Source organism: Vicugna pacos, chromosome 7 (assembly GCF_048564905.1).
Source record: "Vicugna pacos chromosome 7, VicPac4, whole genome shotgun sequence".
Lineage (NCBI taxonomy): Eukaryota > Metazoa > Chordata > Mammalia > Artiodactyla > Camelidae > Vicugna > Vicugna pacos.
Genome location: NC_132993.1, coordinates 35,740,494 through 35,765,571, shown reverse-complemented (window position 1 = coordinate 35,765,571; position 25,078 = coordinate 35,740,494). Strand labels below are relative to the sequence as shown.

The following is a 25,078-nucleotide window of genomic DNA, read 5'->3' as shown; positions in this document are numbered from 1 at the left end:
CTTATTTCTTGGTGTATGACCTTAGTCCTCTGTGAACTCAGTTTTCTGAAGCCCCCCACAGTGGTTCTGAGGGATTGCCACAAGGTACTCATTTGCCTCCCAATGGTTACAATGAGATCTAGGTACTGCTGTTTTCCTACACAAGTATCCAATGGGCTCACACCACCTCCTGCTGGACCTGCTGGTCTCCCTAGTTGTTTTGTCACTGCTCCGGCTCCCATCATCAATTCACTAATTCACAGGGCTAGAATCATGATGGTTAATAAGTTCTGAGAAGAAATGAGGACTATGCTCATGGCACTCACTCTGTGTTGCACTTTATGGTCTGGGAAACCAAGCAACCCTACTCATGCCCAAGTCTGAAAGTGTTCCTTGTATAAAGAGATCTTTTACCTTTTATGAGTTTTAGAACTGGGCTCGTGGACCCAGTCTTGGGAAGATACTTGAAGTTGCTTCCATCAGACCACTTTACGCCTTTATGTACTAATGCAAACTTGCATGTACAGCCTCCTTTCTCCTAAACCAAAGCAAAAGCACTAGCACAAATGGACCTATGTGAACTGCCAACCTGTTAAGTGCTGTTTGCTAATCGTGATCAGCCACTGTTGAATTCCAGCCCTGGTGCAGCCTCAGTTTAAATTGATTGGCTTGTTTGTCTCCCAAGCTGCTGCTCCTGATGTTAATTTTATTTTGACATCTAGTTAATTTTTTAACTTATATGTTATCTTGAGTTTCTGAACCATCAGGGAAGCAACTAAGAAAGCAAAATGGGGACATGCTGCTTGTCCTCCCTAGGGTTCTAGTCTCTAAAACTCGTTGCTGGAGACTCCTGTCCAGAACAGTTACTGAATATGCAAATAATCACTTGGCTAGAGGAAAGGGAATACACAGGTATGCAGTTTTGTTACAGTGCACTGGGAGAGAGCGCTGTCCTGACTCTAAAGAATGAGAGCAGTTGTCAGCTCTGATGGTAGAGTATGGTGAAAACAATGTATACTCTGAAGTCAGACACACTTGAGTGGATTAGAGTCCTGGTTCTTTTACTTCAACTGATTTCGGCAAACATGCACTGAGTGCCTACTGTATAAGTCAGCCACTGCTAGGCACTAGTGGCAGAGATGAGTAAACCATTATCTTGAAATGACAGAGTTCAAAGTCTAGTTGGGGCAAATCACTTAAAAATAGAAAAAGGAGACAAAAGGGTGCACTAGGTCAGGTGTAGTACAAAGTTACCTATTGTTTGAAATTAGATCCAGTTAATGGAAAGTTCTTGATCAAGATTTGCCTTTTGTTAACAAGGTTAAATAACCTCTTCAAACTACTGCTGTAAGTTGAAGAATGCAGCCCTTGCGTCTGTCTTCTCTTCTGTCTCAAATTTCATTGACAGTCCTGAAACATGTATTTTAAAAGATAGAATTGCTAACAGTGATGAAAAAGAAAATGAAAGCCTGCTATCAGTAGAGCAGAAGTCTTGGCACTGCAATCATGAATCAGAGCTAAAAGAATACAACCCAAAATACAGGTTGGAGAAAAATATCTCCAATGAGATTCTTTCGTCTTCAAAGAGATCCACAGAAATTTTCAAGTCAGAGTCAACAAATGCAAACGAGGCAACCATTGGGCTAATCCAGTAAAGGTCTTCCTTCAAAACAGCTAGACTATGTGGGGGTTGCTGCTTCTCCACTTACACTGCCCACCAGGGAGAGCCCTGGGGAGAGTGGGCTGGACCGAGAGACAGAGCAGAAGTGGAGATAAGACTCTGCCTTCGGGTGGCAGTGGGAATTAAAAACAGGAAAGGAGCAGCAGATGCCAGCATTTACCCCTAAATTAAAGCCAAGGCACGAGTTTCTGCAGAGAATGTTCTGACACAGGGACTCCCAAAGAAGCATTTGGTTGGCAGGAAGAATGGAGAGCCCTACTCTGTTCACTTGGCCTCCTGCCCACTTTGCCCAACCTCATCCCTGGGGCACTTCCTCTCAACAAACACCACTCATCCATTATCAGGGCTTCTAGTCACAGCAGGAGAATGAAAATTCTCTTTTGAGAATGAGAATAGACTCTTGACCAACAACGTTTTAAGTCTAAATTCTCAACTCAAGATAGAAACATAGTTTTAAATCTTCAAAATTTCAAGAGTTAATAGTGTGAAACAGAGGCACTGATATGAAGACAAAGGAAATGTGCGAGGAAGCTGAATTAATGGGGGAAACAACAAAAAACATTAACAAAAGAGAATTCATAAATGTTATAAATTGAGACAGAGTTCTTGGAAATTACAAAGAAAACAGCAGAAGAATTGAATTGCAAAGTGGACATGAGTGAAGAATGAATTAGTGGTCTAAGAGATTCAAGGAAGTCTTGCAGAATTCACTGCAGAGGGAAAAGTACACTGACGTGGTTTGCAGAGGTTGGCTCTGATGCTAGGCAAAAAAAAAAAAAAAAATTATTCTCTGGAGCATTGTCACTACCAGCAAAGCTAGTGTTTGCTCTGTATTTCAGAAGCTAAAGGCCAAGGAGGGGTTTGAAACCCCAGTCAAGGGGGGTTTTACTATTAATTGGATGGGCTTTGTATTCTATAGGAATTCATTTTATGTCATGTTATTTCTTTCTCTATGTTAAGGTTTTATGGCTGACGCAGAGAAGGAGAGCATGGGTGTTTGCCAATGTGATTAGACAATCAGCCTCCACCATCCACTGCTCACAATCCTTTTCTAAGATCAGCCAGACAATTTATGAGATGGATGTGAAAGACCTCCTAGGGTGGGTTATTTCTAAATGTCTTCTGGTGGATGGCTGTATAATTGATATAATCTGGGACTCAAAATAGCTTTCCTGTACCTGGTACCCTAGTGAGGAGGAAAAGGCAAACTCAAAATCTCTGCTCTACTGGGGCTCGTAACCCATGGTGGATATAAAATGCAGATGTTGTGTTTTATTAGGGAAACTGTTAATTTTATGACAGCAACTCTGAACTGTTTATACAATAAAAAAAGAAAACCTCATAGAGGAGTTTTCCACAGTTTCACACCCCGGGGTGATGCCTCTGCAAATGTTATGGGAGCGCTCTGGAAGATCGTTAAAGCAGAGCTGGGTCGGAGCGTGTGTCCCAGTGAGCCACCTGCCAAAGCTGAGATGGAGGCTGGTCTGACTCTATGTCCCCAAGGTAGATCTTATTTGAAAGAACTTTCTCTGATGTGATAAACACGTGCTTTCTCCCTAGACTGCTTATGTGAATAAAGGTGATTTTTAAAAAATGACAAAATTATTTAAAATTACTATGGCATGGGCACTTTTAAAAGAGGTTTACTATTTGGAGAGGGGCATGAGCAGCCAAAATGGGGGTCACTTTTATTTTGGAACATTTTGTGGAAAGGGATAGGAAATTGATCAGAGAATAAATTTCAAAAATCTCTAACTTGATGAGGTTTTAAAAGCCTGTATAAAATGAGACAATGTTGTTTGTGATGATTTGGTTAAGGTAGGAATTACTGACTGGTTCAACAAGACCCTAAAATTTAAAATAGGTAAATTTACAGCTTAAAACTCATTTCAGAACAAAGTGTCCTTCAAGATTCTAACTGTGTGCAGGCACTCACACTGCAATTCGCAGTGACTCAGGCTAATTCCTGAGACGCCCGGGAGATTGTATTCATTGTGGCTGGCAACAGAACGATCACGAAGCCTACTGTGTACCAGCTGAATTGATGAGAGTCCTTAAGCTGAAAGAGAAATTTGAAAAGTGTTAGGACCAGTATTCAGATGAGATGTTTATTCTGGGAAAAATTCTAAACTAGAGGTACTGCCCATTTTTATATGCGCAAAGATAATGCAGAGGAAGAAACAAATTAATCAGATGAATTTCGGAAGAACTGCACTACTCTCCCACAATTTTCTAAGGCAAGAGGTAAGAACGCAGGGTTTTAGTGAAGTGTCTGAGGGGGCCCAAAGATTTTAACAGTTGGGTCAAAATTCCAGTGATTTTAAACTTTCAGCAGTCTGAAGGCAGACTACAGCTGGATTTTATATTACATTCTCCAAAACTGCTTCAACACTTGTTTGCTCTGTGACCCTGCATCTAACTACAATTGTTTCTGTTAATAGCAGGAGTCCACAAACTGTAGCCCACAGGCCAAACCTGGCCTGCTGCCTGTTTTTATAAATACAGTTTTACTGGAACACAGTTGTGGGTGTATTTTCTGTGACTGCTTTTGACTTGTAACAGCAGATCTGAGAAGCTGTGGCAGTGCTCACATGGCCTGCACAGTCTAAAATACGTGCTGTCTGGCCATTTACAGAACAAGTTTGCTGATCCCTGCCTAAAGCAACCCATAACATGGTACATGCTCCCTGAAGATGCTTGTTCAAACTAGGATACAGAGCTGTGGATAACTATGTGCTACAAAAGACAAATGAGTCCATCAGTATAGATAAAACTCAAATCAAGCTAGAGTCAGCTTTGTTGTGAGCCTGTCCAGTGGGGAAACTAAAGCCTGCTGGGGTCACTGTTGTGACACTGGCCCTGTTATAGGGAGTACCCACAGATATTCCAGTTCACCGGCACCATAGCTATAGGAAGTTTAATTCTCTGTACCTACATAATTGTGATGCAGCATCAGCAGACTGGATACCAGCCTGAGCCACTGAAAACCCATGTCTTGGGCTGCAGTCAGAAACATGACATGAGCATCATTTTTCACAAGTCTCACTGTAGCTGGCGAGCAACCATCCTTTTAGCATCATCACATCAGCATAAAGGCTGGCCAGGAACAAGATATATCATTTAGATTTGTATTTCAAAAAGGGGAAATATTTAATAAATAGAAAAGAAATATGATTTTCTATGAAGAGTAGAGTTTGGGATTGACACGTTTCCATGGAGCCCTAGTTTTGTGTGGATCTGGTACCAGATCTTAAGAGACTTGTTTTGAAGGGCCATGCAGGGTAACTAAACATCCCCACTGGCTGGATAATGAGGAGGATTTCTAGGTTAACACTAGTAAAGTTCTGGGCTAACCAAGGAAAAATAGTTACCCTAGGACCACTCATTTCAGGCAAAAATTTTCTTATAGTTACCAGGGGTGGGGAGGGGGTGTGTGTGCAAAAGAGGTAGAGGGATGAATTGGGAGGTCGGGATTTGCAGATACTTAACTACTATATATAAAATAAACAACAAGTTTCTACTTTATAGCACAGGGAACTATAGTCAGTATCTTATAATAACCTATAACGAAAAAGAATATGAAAAGGAATATATATATACGCATATGTCTGACTGAAAGATTATGCTGTACACCAGAAATTGATACAACATTGTAACTGACTACAACAAATTTTTTTTTAATTTAAAAAATTAAAATAAATTTAAAAATAAATAAAACAAAGTTTTTGAGGAAATTGACATCAGCACTGTGGTGGCCTAAGTCATTTCTTTTTTCTCTTCTTTTTGATTTACAACTAACCGGACTTTCATAATCCAACACTAGTGTCTCTGCACAGTACACCGAGACACCCAGGAGGTCTACCCACCTGTGCACCCAAAGGTGGGTGGACAGGATCTCAGAGAAGGATGTGGATCCAAGGGAGTCATAGCCTGTCCACCCACTCCACTTGCCATCAAAGGGAAAAAGTTAATCTGGAGAGTGCAAAACTGAGCACTCATGGGAGACAGAGAATTTGTGGAGGTGCAGCCCCCACCTGACATGAGAACTCAGCAGGTCATCAGACTAGGATAGAGACAAGTTTGGAGGCAGAGGAAAAGGAGGAACAGGCCAAAGCAGCCTTGCGACCCAGACCGACCCTGCAACATGGTGAGATGGTGGTGGTGGCACTGGTGGCAGTGGCTACCTCTCTGGCAGAGAAGGTGCAAAGTGAGTGTGTAGCATGAAAAGGCAGGTCAGTAAGAGAAACCAAAACCTTGTGTTATAGCACCATCTTCTGGAAAATAAAAGAAAGATTTCTAATTGCCAGACTGTTGAACTGTTAGAATCAAACAAAATCTTCCTTCTGTAAATAAGAAAGGTGTTTGCTACTTCACATGTAACAGCAGAGGCACATTTCATCAAACACTGTGAAAAATCATGGTAGTATAGTGTCATAAAAGGAAAATGACAATTTCTCCAGTGGCAGAGCTCAAGTACATGAACTATTGTGATCTAACTGATAAAAACTCAAAATAGCAGTTGTGAAAAACTGCTACAGGAAACCAGCTTTTTTCAACCAGCTACAGGAAAACTCAGAAAAGCAAGCTAATGAACTCAAGAATAAAATTAATGTACAGGGGGAGTAACTTTATCAAAGAGATTGAAATTATAAAAAAGAACCAAACAGAAATTCTTGAGCTGAAGAACCCATGAATAAGATGAAGACCACGTCAGAAAGTACTGGAAATAGGACTGATCCAGTGGAAGAGAGAATAAGTGACCCGAAGGATAGAAATTTAGAAATGATTCAGGTGGATGAGGAGAGAGAACTAAGATTATTAAAAAGTGAAGAAACCCTTTCGAGAGCTATCAGCCTCTACAGGGAAAGCCAATACAAGAATAATGGATGACTGTAATGTAAAATACTGTGTATTTGGAAGTTTCTAAAGAGTAAATCTTTAAAGACTTCATCACAAGAAAGAAAAACTGTATATCCTTAAGGGGACAGGTGTTAACTAGACTTACTGTAGTGACCATTTTGCAGTATGTATAAATATCGAATCATTATGTTGTATACCTGACACTAGTGAAATTATTAGTTCTATGTCAACTATACCTCAGTAAAAATTTTAACAAAAATAAACAAAATTAGGAATGATGACATTAGATGAACCTGATTCATATTTGTGTCTTCATCACAAAAACACCCCATTTAACTAGCTATTTACTTGTCTGAGATGATATATAAGAGAAATATATATATATTGCTCTACACTAGAATTTGACACAACGTTGTAAAATGACTATAACTCGATAAAAAATGTTTTTAGAAAAGATAAATATATATTTTAATACTGTCATAGCAATATCGAAACTTTGTGGTCCTATCCTGACCCCTTCCCTAAGATAAACTCGAACTAATTTAGTGATGACAGTTTACTGGTACAGATGACCATCTTTCTAGTAATGAGGAACTGGAAGAGCAACTGTAAATATCTACTGATTTTATTTGCTTTGGGTTATACTTTTTCCAGAAAAGCAGAAGCAGAGGTTCTTTGAATGCTCTACTTCCTGGATTGGCCCTGGAGAAAGAAGTGTGAATAAGTGAAAAGATAGCATTTCACATCTTTATTGCAGATTGTCATGCACCTATAGGACATTTTTGGCACTAAAAAATACTTACAACAGACATAATACTAACACTATTTTACAGGGTTATCTGAGGACCATATTTGAAGAAAATACTTATTGAGGGTATAAATATTCAATAGATGCTAGATAATAGGATTATTAATCATTAATGCAACTCTGACTAGCATATTACCAAGTAATAGCAGTATGACTGTCTTGGGTGCATACCCAAAGAGAAGAAAAACACTAATTTGAAAAGATACATGCACCTCAGTGTTCATATAAGCATTATATACAATGGCCAAGATATGGAAGCAACCTCAGTGTACACCAACAGGTGACTGGATAAAGAAGTAGTGGTTTATATATACAATGGAATACTACTCAGCCATAAAAAAGAATGAAAATTTGCCATTGCAACAACACAGATGGACCTAGAGGGTATTATGCTTAGTGAATGTCAGACAAAGACAAATACTGTCTGATATCACTTTTATGTGGAATCTAAAAAATAAAACAAATGAGTGAATATAACAAAAAGGAAACATACTCACAGATATAGAGAGCAAATTAAATCTGTAGATTTGCCTTGGGCAGTGTGACCATTTTAACAATACTGATTCTTCCAGTCCAGAAGCATGGGATCTTTCCATTTTTTAAAGTCTTTAATTTCCCTCATCAATGGTTTATAGTTTTCTGTGTATAATTCTTTCACCTCCTTGGTTAGATTTATTCCTAGGTATTTTATTAATTTGGGTGCTATTTTAAAGGCGATTGTTTCTTTTCTTTCATTTTCTGTTGATTCATCGTTAGTGTAAAGAAATGCAACTGATATTTGAACATTAATCTTGTAACCTGGTACCTTGCTGAATTCTTCGATCAGCTCTAGTAGTTTTTGTGCGGACCTTTTAGGGTTTTCTATGTATAGTAACATGTCATTGGCATATAGTGACACTTTTACCTCTTCTTTTCCAATTTGGATCCCTTTTATTTCTCTCTCTTGCCTGACTGCTGTGGCTAGGACTTCCAAGACTATGTTGAATAGGAGTGGTGATAGTGGGCAGCCTTGGCTTGTCCCAGATTTTAGTGGGAAGCTTTTGAGTTCTTCACTGTTGAATACTATGCTGGCTGTAGGTTTGTCATGTATAGCTTTTATGATGTTGAGATGTGTTCCCTCTATACCCACTTTGGTGAGAGTTTTTATCATAAATGGGTGTTGAATTTTATCAAATGCTTTTTCTGCATCTATTGAGATGATCGTGTGGTTTTTGTCCTTTCTCTTGTTGATGTGATGTATTACACTGATTGATTTGCATATGTTGAACCACCCTTGTGTCCCTGGGATGAACCCCACTTGATCATGATGTATTGAATAAATTAGTAGTTGACCAGTGGGAAGGGAGGAGGGGCAAAATAAGGGTAGGAGGTTAAGAGATATAAACTACTATGTATAAAATAGATAATCTACAAGGATATATTATAAGCCAATATTTTATAATAACTATAAGTGGAGTATAATCTATAAAGATTTTGAATCACTATGTTGTATAACTGAAACCAATATAATATTGTAAATCAACCATACCTCAATAAACAAAGTAACAGTATTACTGTTAACAGTAGTCTTGAGCAAGTTATCAAAATATTTTTGAGTTTTCTTTCCATCTATAAAATGAGACTAATGATTCCTACCCGCTAGAGTTCCTGAGGGGATAATATAAAAAATGTAAAATTCTTATTTATTGATTTGTTTTAATTGAGATATCATTGACACATAACACTATATTAGTTTCCTGTGTACAACATAATGATTCAATATTTGTATGTATTGTGAAATGATCACCATAATAAATCTAGTTAACATTCATCCCTGTACATAGTTACACATTTCTTTTTTCTTGTGTGAGAACTTTTAAGATTTACTCTCTTAGCAACTTTCAAATATACAATAGAATTAACTATTTCCACCTTGCTATACATTACACCCCGAGGGTTCATTTTATATAAAATTCTTAATATTTGCTTGGCACATAGTAAGCATCCTCCCATCCATCAACCCATCCACCCACTAAGCAATCATTTATTGAGTGTATACAATGTGTTTTGTGCTATTGTGCTAAGTTTTGGTCAATCAGTTGTAGATAAGTTTAATTCCCTAATTTCAAGGAACCTTACCTTCTGTTGAACTGGACACAAAATATGGATATTGAATTAAACAAATGAGCTTACTACCATAGGTAAATTTAGGTTTTGGTGTACAAGCTAGGAATGATAGCAAAGGAGAAATAGCGTGTAAATGGGAAGACTTGTATACCAAGATGAAGAAATTCAAAGACAAAGAGACACTGTGTAGCAGAGTACTGGCCAGTGTGATGAAGGCTATGAGCGATGTTGCACAAGCAGATGACAGGTTCTCCAGCAAAGGTGGACTCAAACCAACGAGGCCACTTCTGGAGCTATGCTGTTAAGTACAGTGTTCGGTACAAGAAGTATTCATTGAATAAATTAATAAATTCATCCTCTAAGAAAAGCACTCTGGACATGCAGTAACCAAAATAGAGAATTGAGAGAAAAATGTTGAGTAAACTGAAAACCAGGGAAGATTTTTTGTTTAAATGAGAATGAAACTTTAGGGGCTGCTAAAGGAAAGGTCCATTGTAATTGTCTCTTAAAATTCTCTGAGAAGAGTGGGCTATTCTCAGGGAAACTCTCTGAATCTCTCACTTGAGGAGCGAGGGTTCGGTAACTCAGGAAACCATCACTGATGACGAGTTCCAGGGTGGGGCTCAAACAGGTGGGCAGGCTTCCTGGAAGTGAGGAAGCCAAATCTATCTTCAGCTACAAGGGGTGAGTACAGATCCACTAAGAGGGAGATAAAGCCAAATAAGTCCAGAGCTGGGTGTATGTAGAAATGGATGGTGAGGCAAGAAGCTAAGGCTAAGGTCAAAAGAAAAAGTCCAAGACTGTAAACAAGATAGGGAAGCATGAAGCTTAGATTAGGTGCTGTCCTGACTTAGCTTTGAATAAAGATTTTTGGTAATCCAGTTACTAGATCTATATGGAGAGAGAGAGAGAGAGTGTGTGTGTGTGTGTGTGTGTGTGTGTGTGTGTGTGTGTGTGTTTGAAAAGTATTGGTGAATAAATACATTGAAAATTGAAATTCTTCTCCTATGCTCTAAGGCTTCTTGCCTCAGACAGAATACCATTAGATTTCTTCTCTATAGGAATGTGGTCTCCCACAGGGCAGAGGATGATGCTCTGTCTCTAGAAAAACAAGTTCTGCTTTAAAAATGGCACCATGAAGCCTGTTTCCCAAGAATTACATAGGCCTTGAATCTAGTCCCTTGCTGAGAGGAAGTATAGATCTGAGGTGCATTTATGTTCCGCCATGAAATTCATTTGTCACTCTAGCAACTGCTCTGAAATGTCTTATAATACCCTGCCATGTACATAAATAGAACTCCTCATACTATGAGAAGCCAGGTGAGTGACATTAGTTACTCCAACAATAGAAGTATTATGGTGTAGACTTCGGGGTGGAAGCCTCAGTTTGAATATCAAGGCATCATGACCTTCTTCATCATTGTATTGTTGTCACCACCATTTCTTTCCCACATAGTGATATTTCTTTACAGGTGACAGTTTGTAATTAAAGATAGTGTCTGAATGCATTAAATGGTAAAAACGTTAGAACTCTGCACTGGTGGGGATGCTTGCTGATCTCTGTTCCAGAACACTCTGTATGTGGAGTTTGAAATTCGTGGAATACCTCAGAGGGAAAGTGCTGCCTTAGACAAAGTTCACACTTATCATAACGCAAATTTAAAGAAATCTACAGTAAATGCTTAGGCAATTAACACATTGTCTTAATCAGCAGAAAGAGGCTCAGAGAGTCTATACGGTTTTTCTAAGGACACTCAGTTTACAGGGCAAAGGGAGGAACTTGAATGCAGATGAACTTCCAAATCCCTGTGTTCTGCTGTGAGTATTGGAGTCCACATGCTAATTCACGTGGCTGGAAAGTTAAGCTGTGGCACGGATATCTTGGACATGTTAGCAGAGTGAAGGTGAACAATACGCATTAGACATAGGTTGTGCGGTTTTCATCCAAGCATTCATCAAGATCGCTGCTGGCCGTATTGACATTCTGAAAGCACAGGCTGTATACTTGGAGAATAGCTCTAACTGAAGGGCATACACAAATGGACTGGTGCCCAACTGGAAGCCTTCAGGGGGCTGATGGAGGCCTCAAACCTCCGTTCTAGCCTGCTGGACATCTTGAGTGAAGGTGTAGTGGTCAGGTTTAGGATCCGGAAAGTTCTGGAAAAGCCTGAAGCAAGATAAAGTTTAGTAAAGAGCAATGCAAGGGTCTTCATTTGGGTCTAACAGCACAGGATGGGGGAAGATGTGCTTGTAGGCAGCTCTTAAAGAATGCACCACATAACAGACATCACTTCACAGGTCAGAGCACACTGAAGGCATTGGGTGCCATTCTGGATAAACCCTTAAGAAGGAAGAAGTTAAATAAACTGAAAGGTCTTGAAAGCAGAGTGGCCAGGAGGGTGGAGGAACTCAAAGCCATGCCACATTAGTATTGTTTTACGAGAACACAGCTCCAGGCACGGCGAAGAGAAGACAGCCTGGACAGGTCATATGACATCAGTACTTGCAGTGCTGTTGTGTAGAAAAGGGATTCAGCTTCTTCTCTGTGGCATAGGGGCAATTGAACGTGTGGGCAGATGGTATAGTGAGACCTTTCAGCTTGTAAGTGAATAACTTCAAATGCCAGAGCTGTCAGAAGATGAACAGGTAGAAACTGGATGATTCCCGGGAACGGTGTTTCCAGTATTAGCGCATGTCTTCAAACACGGAGATTCTGTGCTTCACACATCCCTCCCCTATGCTTTAAATATTTGACATGTTATCATCCCCAGCCTCATTTTCACATGGGGTCCCAATATTGGAAATCATTCCTTTTATGTGATTAAGATGATTTTGAAGATCTGCAGCAGAGTTCAACCAGAGTTTACTTTGCATATTGCTTTAATAGGTAAGAGCTGGAAGCTCACAAATGCCATATGCAAATTTTTTTCCTAATAAGCTCTGAATATGGATTTGGAGCTAATTTTTCTGGCACTTATTTCAGTGGAGATGAAGTGCTGACCAAACACATTTCAAAGTGAGGAAGAGGGTGCGTTAGCATCATATCCAGGAAAATGAGCAGGAGCATGCAAAGAATTTGGAAAAGGACATTCTATCTGAAGCCTCAAGAAGGAAAAGTGATACCCCTTATTGGAAATAATAGAACTGTGAAAATAATTAGTGTTAAATCACATATAGCATTGAATTTCCAGTACAGGTCATTAAAAAAAAATAAACTTATGTTGTTTCAGTAAAATGCATAGACAGAAAATTGCACAAATTTTAAGAGTTGAAACAGATGAATTACCACGAGCAACCACCTAGATCAGAAGATAGCACAGAAGTCCCCCACTTCTTTCAGTTACTCCTGCCACTTGTTCCAGAGGTTACGACTACCTGACTTCCAGTATCATAGGTCAGCTTTGCCAGTATTTAAACTTTGTATAAATGTAATCACATAATAACTTCTTTGTGTCTGGCTTCTTTTTATTAATATATTATTTGCAAAATTCATCTATGTTTTTGCATGCAGCATTACTTCATTCATGTTCATGGTAAGAGCAATTCTATGCAGGGCACTTTTTTGATAATACACTTTATTTTTGATTGGCATGTGGGATGTTTCAGATTTGGGCTGTTATACCTACTGCTGTTAGGAACATTTTTGTAACATTTTTGTACACACACATATGCATTTTCCATTGAGTGTTTACCTAGGAATGCAATTGCTGGTTCATGAGATAAGTGTACGCTAAACTTTAGAAGTAAAGCTTTAGTTGGGCCACGTTTCCATTCCTAGCAGTATATGAAAATTCTATGCACTCCAAGCCTTCTGCAACTTTTGGTATTGTGAATCTTTTAAATTTCAGCTATCTGGTATATAGTTAGTGGTATTCCACTGAAGTTCTTATTTGCAGTTCCCAGATAGCTAATAAGGATGACCAACATTTCATAGGTTTATTGCAAAATCTTTTGCAAACTACCTGTTCATATATTTGTGTATACTAATTTTATTGTGTTATTTTTCTTACGGATACATATTTGATGTGAGTCCTTTGTCATTTATACGAACTACAAAAATCTCCTCCCATTACATGATTTACCCTTTTACTCTCTTGATGACATCTTTGCTGAGCATAAAATCTTATTTTAATGTAATTCAACTTATCAGTGACTTTTTTAATGGTTAATGGGCTTTGTATCCTTCAAAAAATCTAGTCTAAGTTTATAAAGATATTCCTCTTTGTTATCTTCTAGAAATCTTACTATTTTTATCTTTCACATTTAGATCAACTCTCCATCTGGAACTGAGTTTTTTTTAGCAGTGTAAAGTAAGGAGCCAAGATTCATTTTTGTTTTCAGTCAAATGTCCCATTGACCCAGCCCCATTTATTGAAAAGATCATTATGTCTCACTGCTCTGTGCTGCCATCTTTTTTTTAAAATATAATTTAAGTATCCATATATGTGTGGACTAATTTGTGAACTCTATACTCTTCCATTGCTCTGTTTGTGTATTATTGTTCCAATATTGTTTCATATTGTCTGAATTATTTTGGATTTAAAATAAACCTTGCTTTCTGGCAATTTAAATCTTTCAAATATGTCCCTTTTTCCAATTGTCGTTGACATTTTAAGGCCTCTGTATTACCGTATAAATATTCAAATCAGCTTGTTAATTTTCACAAAAGTACTTGTTACTATTTTGATTAGAAATGCTTTGAATATGGGTCGTTTGGGGGAAGAACTGACATATTTATAATACTGAATCTTTTTATCTGAAAGCAATGTATATTCTTCCATTCACTGAGGTCTTTAATTTCTCTTGATGCTTTATATTGTCCTACATAGAAAACGTACTCATCTTCTGTTAGATTTATTTTACTGTTCTTTGATGCTAATTTAAATAGTATCATTTTAAAAATTGTATTCTCTGCTTGTGTGTTGCAAGTATGAAATGTAATAGATTTTTATAAATTAACATGTAACTATTAGCTTCACTAAATTAACAAACTTATTCTATTAATGTGTCTGTAGAGTCTCCGGAATTTTTACGTATAAAATCAGGGCTTTTGCTAATAAAGACAGTTTCATTTCTACTTTTACAATACTTAAAACCTTCTATTGATTATCTTGCCTCATCACACTGGGTTAAGATAGATCCTAGATTAGAGCACAATGTTGAATAGAATTCTAGAAGTCAGAGGTCACTCTTGACTTACAGAGTAAAGCTTTCAGTATTTGCCATTAAAGCATGATGTTTGCTGTAAGATTTTGTAAACATCCTATTCTTGGCTTGTAGGTTTTCTTTTTTAAAATCCTAAATGGATGTTGAATTTTACTGATTGATTTTGCTGCCTCTATTTGAGATGATTATGATTCTTCTCCTTCATTCTGTTTTTATGGTGAATTATATTCATAGATACACATGTTATACCACCCAGCCCTCCCGGAATAATTGTCACCTGGTCATAATGTATTATCATTTTTAAAAATCTTTTCTTTCAATCTTTTCTTTGAGGGGAGAAGGTAATTAGGTTTATTTATTTATTAAATGGAGGTACTGGGGATTGAACCCAGGAACTCATGCATGCTAAGCACCAGCTCTACCACTGAGCTATACCGTCTCCCACCCCATCATTTTTATATATCACTGGATTTGCTTTGCTAATGTTTTGGGAATGAGTTTTGTGTCTATATAAGTAAGAGAGTTGGCCTCCCTTGGCTCTTTTAATGTAATGTTCTTACTAGTACTTGCTACCACAGTTAGGATGCCCTCAAAATATGACTTGGGAAATTTTTCTCTTTTTCTGTGCTCTGGAATACTATACATAAGATTGGTTTTATTTCTAAATGATTAGAGGAATTCACTAATAAAACTGCCAGACTTGGAAAATTTTTTTCAAGGCATTTTAGTTACAGATTCAGTTTCTTTACTACATGTTAAACTACTTGTATTTTACATTTCTTCTTGTGGCATTTTGGCAGTTTGTGTAAGTTATGGCTTTGTAAACCATTTCATCATTTTGTTGAAATTATTAGCCTAAAGCTGTTACAATATCCTCTTGTTTTCGTTTTCTCAACTGTGAGATCTGTATTTAAATCTCTCCTTTGGAAAAAAATCATTCTTGATATTGTGTTTTTTTCTATGTTTTTTTCTTTGATCTCTGATCTGTCCTTCAGGGATTTATCAAATTTTAAAACCAACATTTAAAACAAACAACTTTTAGATTGATTTTCTCTAGTTCATGTTTGTTTCTTATTTTATTTTTATTATTTATTTCTATTTGCACCCCCTAGGCTTTTTTTTTTAACTTGTGGCTTGAATAATTTATTTCAGCTTTCCCTCTTAACATAAGCTTTTTAACATTGCATTTGTTGTGTTCTGGAAGATTTGACAAGTTGAATTTTTATTATCATCCAAAGAAAAAAATTTCCTAATTTCCATTTGTAATCACCTTTAAGCATTTGAATTATTTAAAAGTATATCAAGTACTTTTCATACATAAGAAGTTTTTAATACTATCTTTTTTGTTATTGATTTCTAGCTTAACTGTACTCTTACTACAAAATGTACTCCATATAATTTTAGTTTTTAGATCTTTGTTGAGATTTCCTTTACATTCATCACTTAGTAAATTGACTCTGGCATTTGATGTGAATTTTGCATTTGCTGGGTATAAGGTATGTAAATTAGGTGAAATTTATTGATGGCATTGTTAAAAATTTACTATCACATTTGGAATTTCTGTCAGCTTGGTCTACCAATTACTAAGAGGCGTTTGTTAAAATCTCCCTATGATAATGAATGTTGCCATTTTTCTTTTAGTTGTGTCATTATTTTGCTTCATATATTTTGAAACAACATTATTAAGTGCAACAAATTTAGAATTGTAACATTTTAGAAAGATTAAGTATTTTATCATAATGAAATTCCCCTTTATATTCCCAATAATATCTGTTACCTCACAGTCTAACTTCTCTGACAAATATATGAAATATACATAGCTCTACTGAACTTAAAAAAATATTTTTTCTTTTTTTTTTTTATCCCTTCCCACCCTCTACCCCCCTGGTAACCACAAGTCTGTATTCTCTGTCCATGAGTCTTTAGATTCCACATATGAGTGATCTCATATGGTATTTTTCTTTCTCTTTCTGGCTTACGTCACTTAGAATGACATTCTCCAGGAGCATCCATGTTGCTGCAAATGGCATTATGTTGTCGGTTTTTATGGCTGAGTAGTATTCCATTGTATAAATATACCACCTCTTCTTTATCCAGTCACCTGTTGATGGACATTTAGGCTGTTTCCATGTTTTGGCTATTGTAAATAGTGCTGCTATGAACATTGGGGTGCAGGTGTCATCCTGAAGTAGATTTCCTTCTGGATACAAGCCCAGGAGTGGGATTCCTGGGTCATATGGTAAGTCTATTCCTAGTCTTTTGAGGAATCTCCACACTGTTTTCCATCGTGGCTGCACCAAACTGCATTCCCACCAGCAGTGTAGGAGGGTTCCCCTTTCTCCACAGCCTCTCCAGCATTTGTCATTTTTGGATTTTTGAATGACGGCCATTCTGACTGGTGTGAGGTGATACCTCATTGTAGTTTTGATTTGCATTTCTCTGATAATTAGTGATATTGAACATTTTTTCATGTGCTTTTTGATCATTTGTATGTCTTCCTTGGAGAATTGCTTGTTTAGGTCTTCTGCCCATTTTTGGATTGGGTTTTTTTTTTTTTCTTATTGAGTCGTATGAGCTGCTTATATATTCTGGAGATCAAGCCTTTGTCGGTTTCACTTGCAGAAATTTTCTCCCATTCCGTAGGTTTTCTTCTTGTTTTATTTCTGGTTTCCTTTGCTGTGCAGAAGCTTGTAAGTTTCATTAGGTCCCATTTGTTTATTCTTGCTTTTATTTCTTCTAGGAGAAAATTTTTGAAATGTATGTCAGATAATGTTTTGCCTATGTTTTCCTCTAGGAGGTTTATTGTATCTTGTCTTATGTTTAAGTCTTTGATCCATTTTCAGTTGATTTTTGTATATGGTGTAAGGGTGTGTTCTAGCTTCATTGTTTTACATGCTGCTGTCCAGTTTTCCCAACACCATTTGCTGAAGAGACTGTCTTTATTCCATTGTATATTCTTGCCTCCTTTGTCGAAGATGAGTTGACCAAAAGTTTGTGGGCTCATTTCTGGGCTCTATTCTGTTCCATTGGTCTATATGTCTGTTTTGGTACCAATACCATGCTGTCTTGATGACTGTAGCTCTATAAAAAAATATTTTTTCATATTATGTATTTTTCATTCTTTTATTTTAGCGTCCTTGTGTTGATTTAGGTGTGTCTTTTTTAATCAACATTGAGTTGCACGTACTATTTTTTCATCTGGTCTAAAAAACCTTGTTTTATATATTATTACTATATTAGAGTGTTTAAAGATACCCTCTTACTCTTTGTTTTCTATTTGTCAACCCATTCTATTTGTCTTTTCCTTTCTTTGGGACATTTTTTGGATTAGCAGTTAAATTTTTTTTTCTGTTTTATCTTATCTATTGTATGTTATGTTTTTATTATTTTAATGACTACCCTAGAGATTACAATATTCTAGACTGATTAAAGTCTAAAATAAATTAGCATTTCTACCACCAAAAGAAGATGCAGGGATTTTAGAACCCTTTAGTTGAATTTACCTTCCCATGTTTTACTCTATTATTGTCATGTATGTAGTTTCTCCCTATATTTTGAACCTCACTAGGCATAACTGTTGTTATCACATGTCTTCAACAGTTATTTAAGTTTGTCCACATATATTTACTCCTTCTTTTACTTCATCTTAGCATGGAGTTCTGGTTCCCATCGTGGATACACTTTTGCTCTTCTTGAACAACTCCTGTGAATTCCCTTAGTTCATGCTTGTAGGTTACAAATTATCTTAGTTTTGGTTCATCTGGAACTGTTATATTTTGTCTTAAAAATAATTGATGTATTCATTGGGTAAAGAATTTTAAGCTGGCACTTATTTACTTTCATAATTTTGAATATGTTCTTTCGTTTTCCTTGGGTTCCATTGTTGAGAAGTGTGTTTCTACTCTTATAGTTGCTCATTTAAAAGTCATTTTCCCCCTCCAACTGAGGATTTTTTTTTCTTCATTTTTGGTTTGTAGCAATTTTTCTAGATGTACCTACGTGTGTATTTCTTCACTTCTATCCTGTTTGGGGTCCATAGTGCTTCTTGAGCCTATGTCTTTTTAAAATTATACAATTTTAAAATGTATTACCTCTTTAAATGTTGCTTCTGCCCAATTCTTCCTCTTTTCTCTTTCTAGACACCAGTTATAGTCATGTTAGCATTTTCCTATGTTTTTCTATATTAAAAAAAATTACATCTTTTCCTGTGTCCTTTTTCTCTCCTCTGTTCTTCAATCTGATGTTTTCTACTGGCTTATTCTAATTCTTCTTTTCTGGGTCTAATATTCTATTAGCCCTCACTGATTGGGTATTTAATTTTAGTTGTTTTATCTTTCAACTTCAGAATTCCTGTCTGATTTTCAAAAGACAGATTCCAGTGTAAAATATATAATTACATTTCATCTAATTTCTTCCAACTCTTAATCACAGTTAAAGTCCCTCAATTTTGTGTCTCCCTTTGCATCTGTTTCCATTTTCTATCATTTTCACAGTTGCAGTTAGTCTTCTCTTCTGGCATGTCTGTGAATATTTACTGAAATTTGGACATTGTACCCCAAAACTTGAGAGCTAACTTGGTGATCTGGATAGTGTTATCATCCTGCATAGGATGGTAACAGTCTCCACGGCTACTTTTTTGGGGGGTCGAGGGGAGGCTGTTACAATGGTGTTGAATCCCCTCATCTGTTCAATGGTTATCTAACTGCCTAGTAATTTAGTTGATTTGAAATTGGGCTTCAACCTTGTGACAGTTGATGGCTCATGCGTTTTCCTAAGGTGTCGACCTGCAGGCGTCTCACCTGAAATCTTAAGGTGACTGTAAGGGCACCATCTCCTTGGCGATTTCTTTCTGTACCTAATTTTGCCCCTGTAACCTAGGTAGCCTTCACTTCTGAGCTTCCTGCTACCCTTTTCTGCTCGATTTCTCTGCTTCTCAGTGACTAGTTATAAACAGGAGAACCTTAAGTGAAAAACAAGAGTCGAAAATCGGGTTCAACTTTTGTACTTTTCCTCTCCGGGGGATTTGGTTTCTTCAGGTTCTCGTTGCCTGGCCAGCTTTCTAAAGCATTCAAGCCAATAGAATTTATATTCTATCCTTTTTTAAGTTGTTCTCAGAAGGTGGGTTTGTCTGTAATAGTCCATTAGTAACTACCATTACTAAAAATTGAAATTCCTCCAGCATGAGTTATTTTGAAGTATATAACATTTTTACTCCTATGACACAGAGTGCACACCTGCTGAAACTGAAGACTTTCCAGATGTCTGGAAAGTCTTTTCCTTGCAACTGAAAAAACAGGCAGGTGCATTTATAACATTCTGTTTGAAATGAAAAATGTGAAAAATAAGAAAGAAGAATTGCAAAATGTTTGCCTGAAATATTAGTGTTCCAGCATTGCAAAGGAGACCAGAAATCGTGTGAAACTGCCAAAATTAGAATTCTAATTAGGACCGTTAAAGAAGACAGAACTCAAGGGTGGTACAATTTTGATGCTCCTATAATTTTTTTTAAGTGCAGAAATGTCAAATTAGAAATTGGATATTTAAAATGTTGGTATTTCATAAACCAGCATTTTAAACGCATAGATTTCTACACATTATTATGTGATTTACAACATAATCATCATATCTATAAAAGATTAATTTCTAGTGTTGCAATAAAATGGTAGGCAAATTAGAGCAGTATGAGACCATTATTTTTCTTTCAATATTTGCAGTGTATGATTGTGGGTATAGCTTCTTTTGAAGATAATGTTAGGGGTCTCAAAAATGAGACTGAGAACAAATACCCTCCTCCTCTGGCACTCTAATAGACTCTGGTTTAAATATCCTCTGTCTTAACTCTAATTTAATAAGCTGAGGTTAGTGTCATATTGTAGTCAATATTATCTATCAATGACAGAGCTAATCAGCAAAATACATCATAAGTGTAGTAGTCCTAGGTCCCCATTAGGATACAGAATAACTGTAAATTTCCTGAAAGGAAATACTATACGTATATTCTTCCACCCTAAACACAGCACAGTTTATCTTCCCTTTTTGGTTTTGGTAACGTCACTTCTTTTTTTTCCTGTTCTCTACAAAATTTAGTTTGAATGATTTTTTAAGATAGACTCTTATTGCAGACCTAAAACCTTAATAACTATTTCTTGACAGTTGGCTTTCTTGTGATTTTGCAACTTGGACTGTTCATCTTCATAAGCTTGGTTTTTCAATGCTAGTACGTTTGAAATGGTCTTGAGGTTTTGTGGTTGCTGGTGATGCTTTGCGGAACTTAGAACACTAGCTTCCTTTTGCTTGGTGAGCTTGCCAGTCCCTGTGAGTGCACACAGATCATGGAAGTGCCCCAGCAGCCTTGCTGTTAGAAAAGAGTCCTGTTTGGAAGTCAGACAAATGGCTCAACTCTGCACCTTCTCTTGAGAACTTGGGCTTTTTCAGGTAAGTGCAAAAGACTTGGGGCAGGAGGAGGCATGTGAATGGAGGTTATGCATAAAGAGAGCACGCCGGACTTCCCAATGCAGTCCTAATTCATAATCTCCAGATAATCTTACTGTAAAAAACAAGGTTATTTACTCTGACTACAAGTCCTCCTCTATAGAAAGAATTGTTCAGTTCTTCCTGTGTAGTTTACAACTACTCTGAGGGTGAGACTCAATTTTTATTAGTACTTAAATACAGACAAACATGGTTCCAGATTCTATCAAAAAAAAAAAAACTTTGGCTAAAAATATTATAGAAGTCTTTAGGGGCTCTTCTATTGCTTTTACATATTATTCAAAAGTTTATCTTTTAAGCAGTTTTATTATTTTTTATTATTAAAATCTTTAAACTCTATTATTGGTAATACTGTCATATATAGTTTGAAATCATTCTGGCAGCCCTACTCAACAGAAGAAAGCGATCCATAACAATCAGGTACTTTGAAATTTCTAAAAGAATGTATTTGAAATAGCGTATGTGATTTTGTGTTTGTGGTTATTATAATTCTTTGCATTTCATTTTTACAGTACTAAACGACAGGAGGAATCTGAAAATACCTTTAAAAATCACTGAATTACAGGTTAACAACAACATCTGTTCAAATAATTTTACTTTAAATAAATTCCTTTCATGCCATTATTTCCCTTTCACGAGAAGTATTGCATTTCAAACATGTGGAATGGAAAATAATGGAAAGTTTAAAAAATCAGTCAGTAATGCACAACCTGAGTTTGAGAGCTCAGTCTTGCTTCTTTAACAAATTTTTCATATGATTTTGAGTAGGTCACTTATTTCTCTGAATTTCAACTTCCTGCACAACTGCACAATTACTTACCTAAGAAATCGTTTATTAAGTACTCCAGATTTACAACTCCTTCTTTTCTTTCTTATTTGGTTTAAATCAACCAATCAGTTAGTCAATATTTCAATCGATCAATAGGAGTAATGAGAGATCAATGGATGAAGAATCAGGTGGTCCTCTGTTTTCTAGTAATTGGCTGAGTAATTTGGAAGATATTTTCTAACCATTCTTGGCCAGGGAGTGGCAAACTTCTTTCATTAGGACTAGATAGTAAATAGTTTAGGTTTTATAAGCCAAGAGACAAAATTGAAGATAATATACATGTTCTTACATAACTTTAAAATGTAACCATATGAAAATGTAAAAGCCATTCTTAGCCCCAGCTGTACAAAAAGGAGAGATGAGCCGGATTTGGCCCAAGGGTCATAATTTTCCAATCCCTGTTCTTGCCAATTATTTTCAACAATTATAAAATGGAAGATTAGATTAGATCACGTGACCCTCAAAGGAGTTCATGGATGACACTTATGGTGATCCACCAATCCCCTAAAATTGTATACAAAAATCTGAATGTTTGTAAATATATGCTTTTTTAATGGGAAATTAGTTCCACAGATTTCATTAGATTTTCAAACCCAACTAAGGTTAAGGATCACGGGACTATCTGATTTCTAAAAGTGCGTTCCAAATCTAAAATTCAGTGAAATGCTTACTGGGTGTCTTCTATGTCTATGTTAGTACTACAAGAGATGTTAGCACGTTATGACTGAAATAACATGTCAAAAATATTTTAAAGAAGATTTGATTATGCACAAATCAGTGACATCCTTCAAAGTAATGTTCTTTTTTTTAAATTGAAGTACAGTCAGTTACAATGTGTCAATTTCTGGTGTAGAGCACAATGCCCCAGTTAAAAGCATATGCATATACATACATTCATTTTCATATTTTTTATTAAAAGTTATTACAAGATATTGAATATAGTTCCCTGTGCTATACAGAAGAAATCTATTTTTCAAAGTAATAGTCTTGAGAAAAATTCTGTAATTGGTCAAACATTTCTGAAAATATTACTTTGCAAAGTGTCTTCAAATCTAGTATGAGTTATGTCAAAATATGCACCAAATACTCTTATTGTCTTATCTTGTTTTTGATGACAATGATATTATTTATGATACTCATAATCAAATTTAATCTAAGCAGAGCGTCTGTCCTAAAACTATGATGTCTTTAAGGGCACGAACTGTGCTTTGTGCATCTTTGTATTCTGGAATAGTGTTTGTCACATACTGAGTACTCACCATCTCTGGAATGAATATATGAGTGAATGAGCGAATGAAAAGGTAAAGACAATATCACTGAGATTACGTACCGTAGATACTGAAGGCTTAGAACCCCAAATGCTCTAAGAACGGTAGTTGGTAAGTCCAAAGATTGCTTTTCTTTTCAACTTTGGATGTAACTGGGATTTCAAAATACTTGGTTGACTAAAGATTGCAGTTCTTGGGGATTAGGTCCTTTTTCAAAAAGAGTAAAGTTTGTTGAATTTCATTCACATATTACAGATTTTCTAGTAACCTGGCCTCTGGAATGGGGTGGGGAGGGTGGAGAATGGAGTTCTGTTACTAAATAGCAGCCCTCTCAGCATCTGAACCCTTCCTGCTCTATGACCAGGTAGGAGGTTGCACCAGCTGGAGGCTTACACATAAATGGAAGGTTTTCCTGGGCAATCCAAAAGTCAGAGCTAATGGAATTTAGGATATCCCTGAGCTCCCTGATAAAGAAGTTCAGCCTGACCTCCAATGCCTGTCAACTGATGATGCCACAATCTCAGCACCGCTGGCTGGGGAGTCCCCACAGCTGCGTGGGGTGGGGAATGACCTGAGGTCCAAAGGTACCTTTCTTCTCTCTCTAGGAATAATTTTACTTTCTGAGAGAGAAATTCAGTCTACAGTGCTGGTTTATGACTCATTCACTTCTTCAGGGAAATTTAAATCTTAAGATATTTTTTTAAAAATTTAAGAAATGTTAATGAAAAGCCCACACAGCTTTGTGTCTATCTGGTGTTACGCTTGCAACAGCCTTACTCAGAAGAGTGCATCCCACTTCCTCCCCTCCCTTCACTCCTCCTCCACCTCAGAAACTGTGAGGGAAATAGCAACTTACTATTCACTTTGGGGTGTAATTACAGAGCGTGCCTGTGCAGTATCTGTGCATTAAGTAGCACCATTTGTTCAACTGCTTCAAGGTTATGCTGAGGTCATATCCCTGGATCTCTTTAGGGACTGAGATTAGTCCCAGATAGAGTCCAACAACCAAAAGCTTCATACATGGAACCTCAAATATATAACTCATTTTCGTTCGTGGTCCAGGTTCTCTCTTAAGTGGTGGCAGGAAGCTCAGTCCACTCCCGAGGATTTCTGGGGCAGGGTTTACATGTTCTACAAATCCAAGACCGCGGGTGCCCCTCACTCTGATTTATCTGCAGATCTCTGCCCCTCTCGGGTCCACTATATTCCAACAGGTGGACAATGCCCCTCCAGTTCCTTCTCAAACACAACTACTTGAATCTGTGACAAACATTTTTTCGGCATACTTCTTAAAGGACCAGGTAATCGATATTTTAGATTTTTTTGTGTGGGGGGTCATACAACTTCTTTTGCAACAACTCAGCTCTCCAGTTGTAATATGAAAATAGCCAGAGCTGATACATAAACAAATAGGCTTTGCTGTGATCTGATAAAAACTTTACAAAAACAAGTGGCTGGCCCTATGGGTGTGGTCTGCTGGCCTATGAACTATATTGAAGGCTTGATAAGAGCTTAAGAAATCGCAATTTTCAGAGAGAAACGAAAAGCTAGAGATCACCTGTTAGATGCATCAATACTTCTTCCTGGAGGTTTCCTACAGCCATTCTCATTGGCACTGGCTTGAGGCCATGCTGCCTGCCAGGGCCTACTTAGCATCCTGGGCAGAGGTCTTCTCTCCTCCTTATCTTTAATCCACAGATTCAGGTGTCTTCCTCCCTATGTTAAGCCCCAGTTAGAGGATGTCAAACATAACTTCATATCATAATTGTCTCTGAAGAGCAAGGCCCAATGAACAGAAATGTGGTCCATCTGGGTCTGAAGCACCTTCAGTGCTCCTAGTGGCACTCACCTTCCATCTGTACTGCTAAAAGGCTCACCAAATTATGCTC

The 25,078-nt window shown here is 37.0% G+C and overlaps 1 protein-coding gene across 5 annotated transcripts in view; it reads left to right on the top strand.

The window, feature by feature from the left end:
* GPR141 (G protein-coupled receptor 141) overlaps nucleotides 1-25,078 on the top strand; it is a 171,262-nt gene that overhangs the window by 103,694 nt on the left and 42,490 nt on the right. Inside the window, exon 1 of one of the 5 annotated variants that reach the window (XM_006201902.4) lies at nucleotides 20,907-21,035. The exons of 3 other annotated variants lie outside the window; for them this stretch is intronic. The gene's annotated coding sequence lies outside the window, so the exon portion shown is untranslated. Of the gene's footprint in view, nucleotides 1-20,906; nucleotides 21,036-25,078 lie in introns of those variants that run through there. One more of the 5 variants, XM_072964664.1, reaches the window with a different exon arrangement.